The sequence below is a fragment of the Pistacia vera genome, unplaced genomic scaffold, assembly GCF_008641045.1.
Source record: "Pistacia vera cultivar Batoury unplaced genomic scaffold, PisVer_v2 Contig1005, whole genome shotgun sequence".
NCBI lineage: Eukaryota > Viridiplantae > Streptophyta > Magnoliopsida > Sapindales > Anacardiaceae > Pistacia > Pistacia vera.
The window spans coordinates 450,853-461,440 of record NW_022195034.1 but is presented as its reverse complement, the minus strand read 5'-3'; the positions used below and the strand labels follow the sequence as shown (position 1 = coordinate 461,440).

Below are 10,588 nucleotides of genomic sequence, written 5' to 3'. Positions count from 1 at the left end.
GGAGAAAAGGCGGCTACTATTTTGGAGATCGGAATTCCTGCAGTTCTCGTTCGCCAATTAGAGAAGTTTTTCTATTTTTCTTTCTTGAGCTCATGTTTGTTAATACAATGGTTGTTTCTATTACTACAATTATGAACTAAACTCCTTTTCTAGGGCTAAAGATGTAGCCCAATTTATAAATATGTGTTGACGTTATTGTTGTTGATTTTAAATTGAGCATTAATTCTAAGTTTTATTATTGTGTGTGATGCTTTCAATTCTTAAGGGCTCGAGAGTTGAATGATTTTATGAGTTGGGTTGAGATCGAGAGATAAAACCTGATTAGTCTAAGGTAATAAAACCATAGATTGAGCGAACGCTAGAGATAGGTTACCGTGATCTGTGAGGCTCTGATAAATTCCATAGAACTTAATGATCTCTTAGCTTCTAAATCCAATTTAGAGATATTTTGAGTTGTTGCTTAAGGGTTAATTCGCTAATTGTTCGAGAGAAAGTTAGTGGAATATTAGGGAGTTTGGCCTTTAGAATTAGCTTAATTAGGTTAGCAATCATTGTCAATGCATAAGATTAAATTGGTGTGAAATTTGTGCCCTAGGTCTAGTCATATTGATCTTTTTACCAAAGTATTAATAAAATTATGCTTTTGTTTAGTTTTTAGTTTGTTTTATTTTTCATTAAATTCATTCTTAAAATTTTGTTTCATCAAATAGCAATAAAATAGATTAGTTTGATACTTGGTAGGTAGTTCTCTTGGGATTCGACACTCGTTTACTCAAGCTTTACTACTTGTGCAATTTCGTACACTTGCAATAAGCCTGTCAAGTTTTTGGCGCCGTTGCCGAGGAACCATTTGATTTGATTTTACCAATATCAATACAAAATATTTAGTTGCTAATTTGATTTATTTTATTTTTGCTTAGAAATTAATTTTTATTTTATTTTGTTGTGTTTGTTTCTTTTATTTAGATCCTAGAGAGCTTACATTCAAAAGGTGGTGGTGATCTTAATCCCTTAGATTATGAGATCGAGAGAACGGCTAAATAGTTGAGGAAAGAGGTAAGGCAAGCTAACTTAGAAAAGTCAATGGCTCACACGGGAATCATAAATCCTAATGTGGAAAATCAAGAGAATGAGAATGAGGATATCATAGGAGGCGATGCAACTGGTAGAACGGTAGTGGTTTGAAGAGCACTGAAGGACTACACTAGTCCTACTGTTGACAGGTGCTATTCTAGCATCAGGAGACCACCAGTTCAAGCAAATAATTTTGAGATCAAGCAAACAATTATTCAAATGATTCAGTAGTCGGTCCAATTCGCAGGGTTACCTAATGATGATCCCAACTTGCATATCACCAATTTTCTAGAGTTATGAGACACATTTAGGCATAATAGAGTATCTGATGATGCAATTAGGCTAAGTCTTTTCCCGTTCTCTCTTTGGGATAAAGCTAAAGCTTGGTTGATTTCTTTACCATCTGAGAACATCACGACATGGAATGAGTTAGCTTAAGCGTTCCTTACTAAATATTCTCCATCTGCCAAGTCTGTCAAGCTGAGAAGTGGCATCACAAATTTTTTCCAGCAAGATATGGAGTCGCTTTATGAAGCTTGGGAGAGATATAAGGATCTCTTATAGAGGTGCCCTCACCATGGTTTACCAATCTGGTTGTAAGTGCAAACGTTCTACCAAGGGTTGTTGCCAACTATTCAAGTCATGATAGATGCTGCAAGTAGGGGAGCCTTGAACAATAAAACACCAGAGGAAGCATACAATCTGATTGAAGTGATGGTGAACAATAACTATATGAGGACTTCGGAGAGAACTTCAATGAGGAGAATAGCATGAGTGCACAAAGTTGACGGCTACACTGCATTGGCTGCTCAACTTTCAGCTATTCAAAAGCAATTGGGTACTGCTCTAAAGATAAATGCAATTGATTCTTCTCCTCTAACTTGTGAATTTTGTGTAGGTAATCACTCATCAAGAGATTGTCAAGAAGGGAGTCCATTCGCCTCACTTAACAAGAAAATTATGTGAATAACTTCCAAAGAGGCAAGGAAATCTGTACTCGAATACTTATAATCCATCATGGCAGAAACATCCCAACTTCTCATAGAGCAACAACAATGAGCATAAACAACCTCCTGTTTTTCAAGCTCAAGAGCCAAAATCTAACTTAGAGAATGTGCTTACCAAGTTCATTGAAGAGACAAGAAGAGGTTTAAGAAGACTGAAATCCTTGTCCAAAATCAGTCAGCCTCTATTAGAAACCTTGAGACTCAAATGGGGCAAATCCATAACATATTAGCGGGAAGAGTTCAAGGAGTTTTGCCAAGCGATACAAAGAAGAATCTCAAGGAACATCCACATGCAATCACCTTGAGGAGTGGAAGAACTTTAGAGAATTCAGAGGATGAAAAACGAAAGCAAGAACAAGAGAAAGATCTGAAGGAAGAGCAGAAGAACGATAGTTGCGACGAGGAAAGTTATCATCGCGACGAAGGTGAAAATTTGAAGAAGATCGTCAGCATGAATGATGATTGCTACGGCAATGAATATGGTGGCCGCGATGATCGTGAATCAGTGCTCAAATCGTCAGAAGTTCCAACTTATCGCCGCAGCAAGCGTGAATTTGAGCAGAAAATTTATTCAAGCCATGCAAACCTTCCATACCCACACCGTTTGAAGAATCAAGAGCTTGACAAGCAATTTGGTAAGTTTATTGATATTTTTTGAAGTTTGCATATTAATATTCCTTTTATTGATATGTTAGAACAGATGCCGAAATATGCGAAGTTTCTGAAGGAGATCCTCACACACAAGAGAAAATTCGAGGAACACAAGCAAGTCATGTTAATGGAGGAATGCAGTGCGCTGATTCAAAAGAAACTACCACCTAAACTACGAGATCTAGGGAGTTTTACTATCCCTTGTATTATTGGTAGTTGTTACTTTGATCATGTTTTATGTGATTTAGGGGCAAGTATAAATTTAATGTCATTTTCTATTTACAGGAAACTTTGTTTAGGAGAAGTGAAGCCAACCACCGTGTCTCTCCAATTAGCTGATCAATCAATAATATATCCTAGGGGGGTGGTAGAAGACATCTTGATTAAGTAGACAAACTGATTTTCCCAGTTGATTTCGTAGTGTTAGACATGGAGGAAGATAGGGAAATACCTTTAATCCTAGGATGACCTTTTCTAGCAAGGGGTAGAGCATTGATATATGTCATCAAGGGAAATTAATCTTAAGGGTAGAAGATAAGCAAGTAGAGTTTAATGTTTTTGATGCTAAGAAGTGTCCATCTGACTTTGACACATGCTTTGAGATTAGTGTCCTTGATAACATAGTGAATAAAAAATTAGAAGAAAACTACCCTAGTTCACCCCTAGAGAATTGTTTAGCGAACTCTAGGACTATGGAGGTTGACTTTGAGATGGTAGATGAACAATGATTAAAGCCCTATTTGAATTGTGAAACTAAGGATATGAGGGCTTGGATTCTCCTAGATGATCCGGATTGAAGAAAACGAAAAGTCAAGCTTTTTTTTTTAACCAAGCACTTTTGGGAGGCAACCCAAGCTTTTTATTTTCATTTTTCTTTTATTGATTAGTTTGTTATTTTTGCAGGTGTTAATTTTCAAGTGTGTTTAATTTTTTTTTTTTCTGTTTAGTTTAAATAATTTTGATATTGTGTTTCTTACTCTAAATTATAAATTTAACTAGTGATGTGTGTTGCCAATAAGGTACACCTAAATCTCTTTGTTTTGCAGGAATCTGATTTCAATGATAGAATGAAATGAGAAAGGTGGTTGAACTTTCATCCTTATTCGTACTTCACTATTGCAAAAGGGGGTAACTTTTCTTTTTCTCTTTTTCCTTTTTCCTATTCTTAACATTGAGGACAATGTTGATTTTAAGGTTGCGGGTAGGAATTTAACTTTGAGCAGATTTTTTTATTTTTTTTATTTTTTTATGGATATGGATTTAGGGAGCAAAATGTTTTTTATTTTGTGAGTTTTTCTCATGGATTAATTTATATGTCTATGATAGGAATATGATTGCAGTAACATTAACAAATGGAGGACATTAATTTTTACCTTTAATTATGGATGATTGTAAATGTTAATGACATTTAGTTTGAGACCCTAGTGGTTTGTGGATTGAAAGTGGTTAAGTTTACTTACTTAGAGATGTTTTATGTGTGAATTTTTCATGGACATTTTTGCGATCTCAACAAACCCTAGAACTCATTTGACAACCACTCGAGGCAAAATCCTAGAGTTCACATCACTTAGGAAATGATTTAGGCTGTTTTTGGATCGATTGAGCCTTTCAAGTCGACCCTTTTTATTATCATCGCTAGTTAACCCTTTGAGCCTTTTAATCACAATTTAGCATTGTTTTTCATTCTTTGAACTTAATTTTTATCCCTAAAACACAATCCTACCCGTTTTATCTTTAAGAGACTTAATTGTTATTCAAGCTTATTACTAGTATTGGTAAGGAAGTGTAGTTTTGCCACAACCTGGGTTTATGCGAAGAAATTGGTTAGGGGTTGTGGAGTGCTTGTAAGATCAATGGGGCAGTGTGTGTATTTTCTACTTTCTTCTTATTATTGTTGTTAGAAAAAAAAACACACAAAAAAAAAAAAAAAAAATTCTGAAAAGAAAAGGAAAAAAATGATGAAAAAAAAGAGAAAGAAAAGAAAAGTGCGCATTGAAAAGCATTATGAAGATTTGAAATTATACAAATGGGTTTATATTACCGTAAAAAAGAAAGAGCTCGATAAAGGTTGGGAAGCTACTGAGTGAAAAAGGGAAGTATTTTTGTATGATAGTAATAAGAATGAATGAAAATTAAGTCTCTTAATTTGATTTTTGTTAATTTCTCTTTTTTTTCCTTTATGAACTCATATCCTAGCCTAACGTTACAACCTTTACAAAGACCTATTGATCCAAGGTAATGTGAAATTCTACATTAGTGGAGAGTGGTTTGAAAAGTGAGCCTATGGAGTTTGATTCCATGATTCACATATAAGTCATAACCCGAATACTGAGATCAAAATTTGTTCATGAATGTTGTGCATAAAACCATCCAGGTTTGTAGACTAATGGTTTGTGGTCGTATGGATGTTCTAGGGTCGATAATGAAAATGGAAATGATGTTTGCATTGTTTGTGAGTTTAAGCGATTTTTAATTATTCTATTTGTTTTGTGTATATGCTATTTTTAGACAACTTTATGAATTGATCCAAGAATTTTTGTTAGTTTTAGTTCTTTTTATGTTTATTTTTATTTTGGAGTCTAGGTTAAGTTTAGTGTGGATGTTTGTGGGTATCATCATTGGAAACCCTCACGAGACTACAACTCATCCAACTAGGGCCACCTAGGGGTTTAAAGGCTTGGTGCATATGCTAAATGCAATCGTGTCAATCTATGAAAGTGATTTAGGATAGTTTAGATATAGGTTTTAATTGGTTGTTTTATTGTTAAGCTTAGAGACTTGTTTTATCGCTTAGTTTGCTAGGGACTAGCAAAAAGCTAGTTGGGCGTTATGATAAGAGCTTGAAAGTATATATTTTGTTAGTGATTCAATTGGATTATTTGTGGAAAAATGTGTTCAACTTGTGAAATTTGAGTTAATTATTTCATAAATACCTTTTATGGGATTATGGGTGTATTTTGAGTATTTTCAGGTTAAAACGGATATTTGAAAGAAAAAGAATGATGTCAATGGAATTTGTGATGAGTAGGAACAAATGGTACAAGAATCGGAGTTGAAACGAGAAAGTTGTGACGCGTCGAAGATACAACGTAAAATTTGGAAATCCTTCAAGATGAGCATACTTTGATGTTTCGAGAATAACTTGAGCTGTAGGAATCAGAATTCGATGATTCTTGTGGTGTTGGAAAGATTATTCAAAGAGTTACAAAGTTTGTGTTAATGAGTTTGCAAAATTCTTAAGATTACAGACTTGTGGGATAGAAAGAACGATCATCGCAGCGATGGATCACGGGCCTATTTGGGTTATTGTATTCTCCTAGTCTGAATCTAAATGGTTTAAGGCATTTAATTCTTTCCTAATTAACCTATAAACCCTGCCACTATAAATAAGGGTCTTTAATTAGTTTTTGGGGAGATTAGAGAGAAGGAGAAAAGGCGACTACTATTTTGGAGATCGTAATTCCTACAGTTCTCGTTCGCCAATTAGAGAAATTTTTCTATTTTTCTTTCTTGAACTCATGTTTGTTAATACAATGGTTGTTTCTATTACTGCAATTATGAACTAAACTCCTTTTCTAGGCTAAAGATGTAGCCTAATTTATGAATATGTGTTGACGTTATTGTTGTTGATTTTAAATTGAGCATTTATTCTAAGTTTTATTATTGTGTGTAGTGCTTTCAATTCTTAAGGGCCCGAGAGTTGAATGATTTTATGGGTTGGGTTGAGATCGAGAGATGAGACCTGATTAGTCTAAGGTAATAAAACCATAGATTGAGCGAACGCAAGAGATAGGTTACCACGATCTATGAGGCTCTGGTATATTCCATAGAACTTAATGATCTCTTAGCTTCTAAATCCAATTTAGAGATATTTTGGGTTGTTGCTTAAGGGTTAATTTGCTAATTGTTCAAGAGAAACTTAGTGGAATATTAGGGAGTTTGGCCTTTAGAATAAGCTTAATTAGGTTAGCAATAATTGTCAATGTATAGGATTAAATTGGTGTGAAATCTATGCCCTAGATTTAGTCATATTGATCTTTTTACCAAAGTATTAATAAAATTATGCTTTTGTTTAGTTTTTAGTTTGTTTTATTTTTCATTAAATTCATTCTTAAAATTTTGTTTCATCAAATAGCAATAAAATAGACTAGTTTGGTACTTGGTAGGTAGTTCCCTTGGGATTTGACACTCGTTTACTCGAGCTTTACCACTTCTGCGATTTCGTACACTTGCAAATAACTTGTTAATCCTCACAAAAATCCTGAAGAAAATTTTGCTATTCAACATAACAATACACATCCACAATCCTTTCCAACAACCATAAAAAATGCTGAAGAAAATCTTGCTATTCAACATAACAATACACATCCACAATCCTTTCCAACAACCATTCATACTTCTCCTTCTTACTCACAATCAATTCCAAATACGATTTCCACCATTAGTCTAAACCAATCTTCACATCCTTCAAACTCTCAACCATCTTGTTCCCTTGAAATAGACCTTACTTGCTACAAATTAGTTTCATCAGTTCCAACTTCCCTTAGGCCATCAGAACTGACATCTCACCAAAAATCAAAAGAGCAATTGCCTACTTGTCCACTTGTAGTTGATTTAACATCTTCACAACCCTCCAATCCATCCAATTTCAGTTTACCTTCCATATCAACCACCAACACAAATAATCAACCAACATCAACCACCACCACAAATACTCATCCAATGACAACCAGATCTAAAGTTGCTGCTTCTATAGTCACAATAGCTCTAGTTTTTTCCAAACCACTTCTTATTCAACCTGAACCTAATTCAATCTTTGAAGCCCTTGCTAGTGCTGAATGGAAAGGTACAATACAGGAAGAATTTGATGCTTTAATGAAAAAACATACTTGGACCTTTGTCCCAAAAGAAGCTTATATGAATGTGGTTTCTAACAAGAAGGTTTATAGGACCAAATTTCATTTTGATGGATCTCTTCAAAAGTATAAGGCCAAGTTAGTTGCAAAAGGTTTTTAACAAACTCTTGGGTTAGATTATTTTGATACATTTAGTCCTGTAATTAAGCCTTGTACAATTAGGATTATTTTCACCCTAGCTGTAACTTATGGCTGGGATATACAACAAATAGATGTTAACAATGCCTTTTTAAATGACACTTTGAGTGAGACAATTTATATGAGGCAGCCTGAAGGGTTTGAAAATGTTGCATACCCTTCTCATGTTTGTAAACTTAATAAAGCACTCTATTGGCTCAAACAAGCACTAAGAGCTTGGTTTGATAAACTCAAGCAAGCATTACTAAACAAAGGGTTCTGCAATTCATTTTCAAATTCTAGCTTCTTTATTCTCAAAGATTCTTGTCAAGTACTCTATGTACTCATCTATGTAGATGACATATTGCTCACTGGTTCAAATAACTCTGCAATACTTTAGTTAGTTCAAGACTTGAACAGCCAGTTTGCTTTAAAAACTTTGGGGTCTGTTAAATATTTCCTTGGCTTAGAAGCCACTAAAAGTGATGAAGGAATTCATCTAAAGCAGACCAAATATATATCAGACCTCCTTGTTAAAACCAAAATGCAGGATGCTCATCCTTGCCCCACCCTTACGACTGTTGGAACCAAACCCTTTACTTCTGACAATGAGCTATTTAAAGATCATAGCCTTTACTGAAACTTAGGAGCACTTCAATATTTGACATTGATTAGGCATGATATCAGTTTTACTATCAATAAATTGAGCCAATTTCTATAGGGTCCAACTAAGCTTCAAAGCAAGCACGTAAGCGAGTATTAGGTACTTAAGTTACATCAAAGGCACTCAATTTCATAGTCTTCAATTCAAGCTAGTAGCCTCTTTGTGTGTTGAAAGTTATGCTAATGTAGATTGGGGCAGCAACTTAGATGATAGGAGATCCACAAGTGGCTATTATGTCTATTTAGGCCCTAACTTGATTCAATGGAGTTCTAGAAAACAAAAGGTAATTGCCCTTTTATCTATAGAGGCTAAATATAGAGCCTTAGCTCAAACAGCCACTAAATTGGCCTGGCTGGAAAATTTGTTCTCTACATTGGGTGTAGAATTAAGCTCTTCTCTTATCATTTAGTGTGATAATATATGTAAGTAATTGATCTACCATACGCAGCAGAAAACAAAAATTCAATCGGTAAATCAATTACATTTCTTTGCCTAAATCCCAGTATAGATTATACCGTTTACATGTTCATAAACAAAAATCTGTATAAAGTAAATCCATTCAAGGATCAAAATACTTACGTACGTTTGGAGGCTCCTCCGAAATCTTTGATTTCAAATAGGAACGCTGTTCGTGATACTATTCATAATACTGTTCACAATTACTGTTCAATATTATTGTTCACGTGATTTGTCACCAATCGATCCAAAGTAGGATCGCACTCACGGAAGTCCACACGAAGATAATCCGCAGAACCCTTGGTTATTTTGCTAGAACAATCAAGGGCTTCAAGAATCAAGAAAAAAGAACAAGAAAAGTTTTCTTCATGAGAGAGAGAGAGAGAGAGAGATAGGGTGGCTAGGGTTTTAATTGAATGAATAATTCTCTTATGTTTTAATTTTAAGTTACACTTATATAGTGCAACAATTAAAACCCTATTCCCTTATGAATAGCCATGGGCTCCAACCCTAGTTCACCCTTGCAACCAAACACACCCTTTATGGTATTTTAATTAACTAATTATTATTATAATTAAAATTAATTAATGTATAATAATATATTAACATTCAATTAATAATAATATATTAACATTCAATTAATAATAATAATTCATTTAAATATATACATAGATATATTTAAATATAATCCCACTAATTTAATTTTAATATTAAAATTAAATATAGGCAACAACCTCAGCAAATTTAATTGCACTGTGAGATTAGCAAAATACCCTTTCGTCTTGAAAGATGAAAATACCCTTCTCACAAATTGATTCTTAAATTATCTTCTAAATTTGTGACCCATAGGCTCCTTATCATATCGGTAGTGAGTAGTATTGCGATTAACACCAATTAATCGTTTCAGTATACATAGACCAAGATTGGCCCCTAGCAAGGCATCATGGCCACCCAATAGATTTGGATTTAGCGAAACCGCAGCCTGTCAATGGTTGGTTACCATGTAATCAAATCCTTTTATCCACTGTTATCTCATCGAGACTAAGGTACATAAATAGTGTCAACCTCAGATATCCTTGACATGTTTGTGTTCAGTTACTAGACCAATGACAGGAATATTAAATTGGATTGAGCATCAACTCAATCCTATTGTGGCCACAGATTTAGTTGAATTACCCAATGAGATAATTTCTTCCATACCCAGGAGTGATAAATCCTTTGTCGATCCACCATAGTCTCGATACACTTCTCAATGTAGCCAATCACTACCATATTGATAGCTCTGAATAGAACTACGTTGGGCTAGTGTCAAACTATACCAATTGGTGCACAAGGCGCTCCGGCGATCTCAAGTCTAAGGATCACATGCACCACTATCCGTTAGAGGATTTATTCCATAGACACTGGGGTTACCATCCATATGGAATCCTCTGGTGGGTCTGTCGAGTGAACTTGCCTCTAGCAAGCACCCATGCGTTGCACCAGGTTGTCGGCAAACAACCTTGACAAGTGAGATCAGTTATTGCCTTTTGATAGGGTCGTTCAACACTATGATAGCCTTATCATATTATCTGTGTCCTTAGTCAGAATAATATTGGGGCTACGGACGTTTCTAGAATGGCCACCATATGTGATCATAAGGTTCTCACTATCAAGATTTGAAACACTTAATACCCTTGTCACAGTTCTACCATCCTAAGGAC

General features: G+C 34.8%; 1 non-coding gene across 1 annotated transcript; it reads right to left on the bottom strand.

The window, feature by feature from the left end:
• Window positions 1-1,551: 1,551 nt before the first annotated feature.
• Window positions 1,552-1,658, bottom strand: LOC116142291. The gene has a single exon (XR_004129982.1). It is a non-coding gene; the product is annotated as a small nucleolar RNA R71 (small nucleolar RNA).
• Between the last annotated feature and the right edge of the window lie 8,930 nt (window positions 1,659-10,588).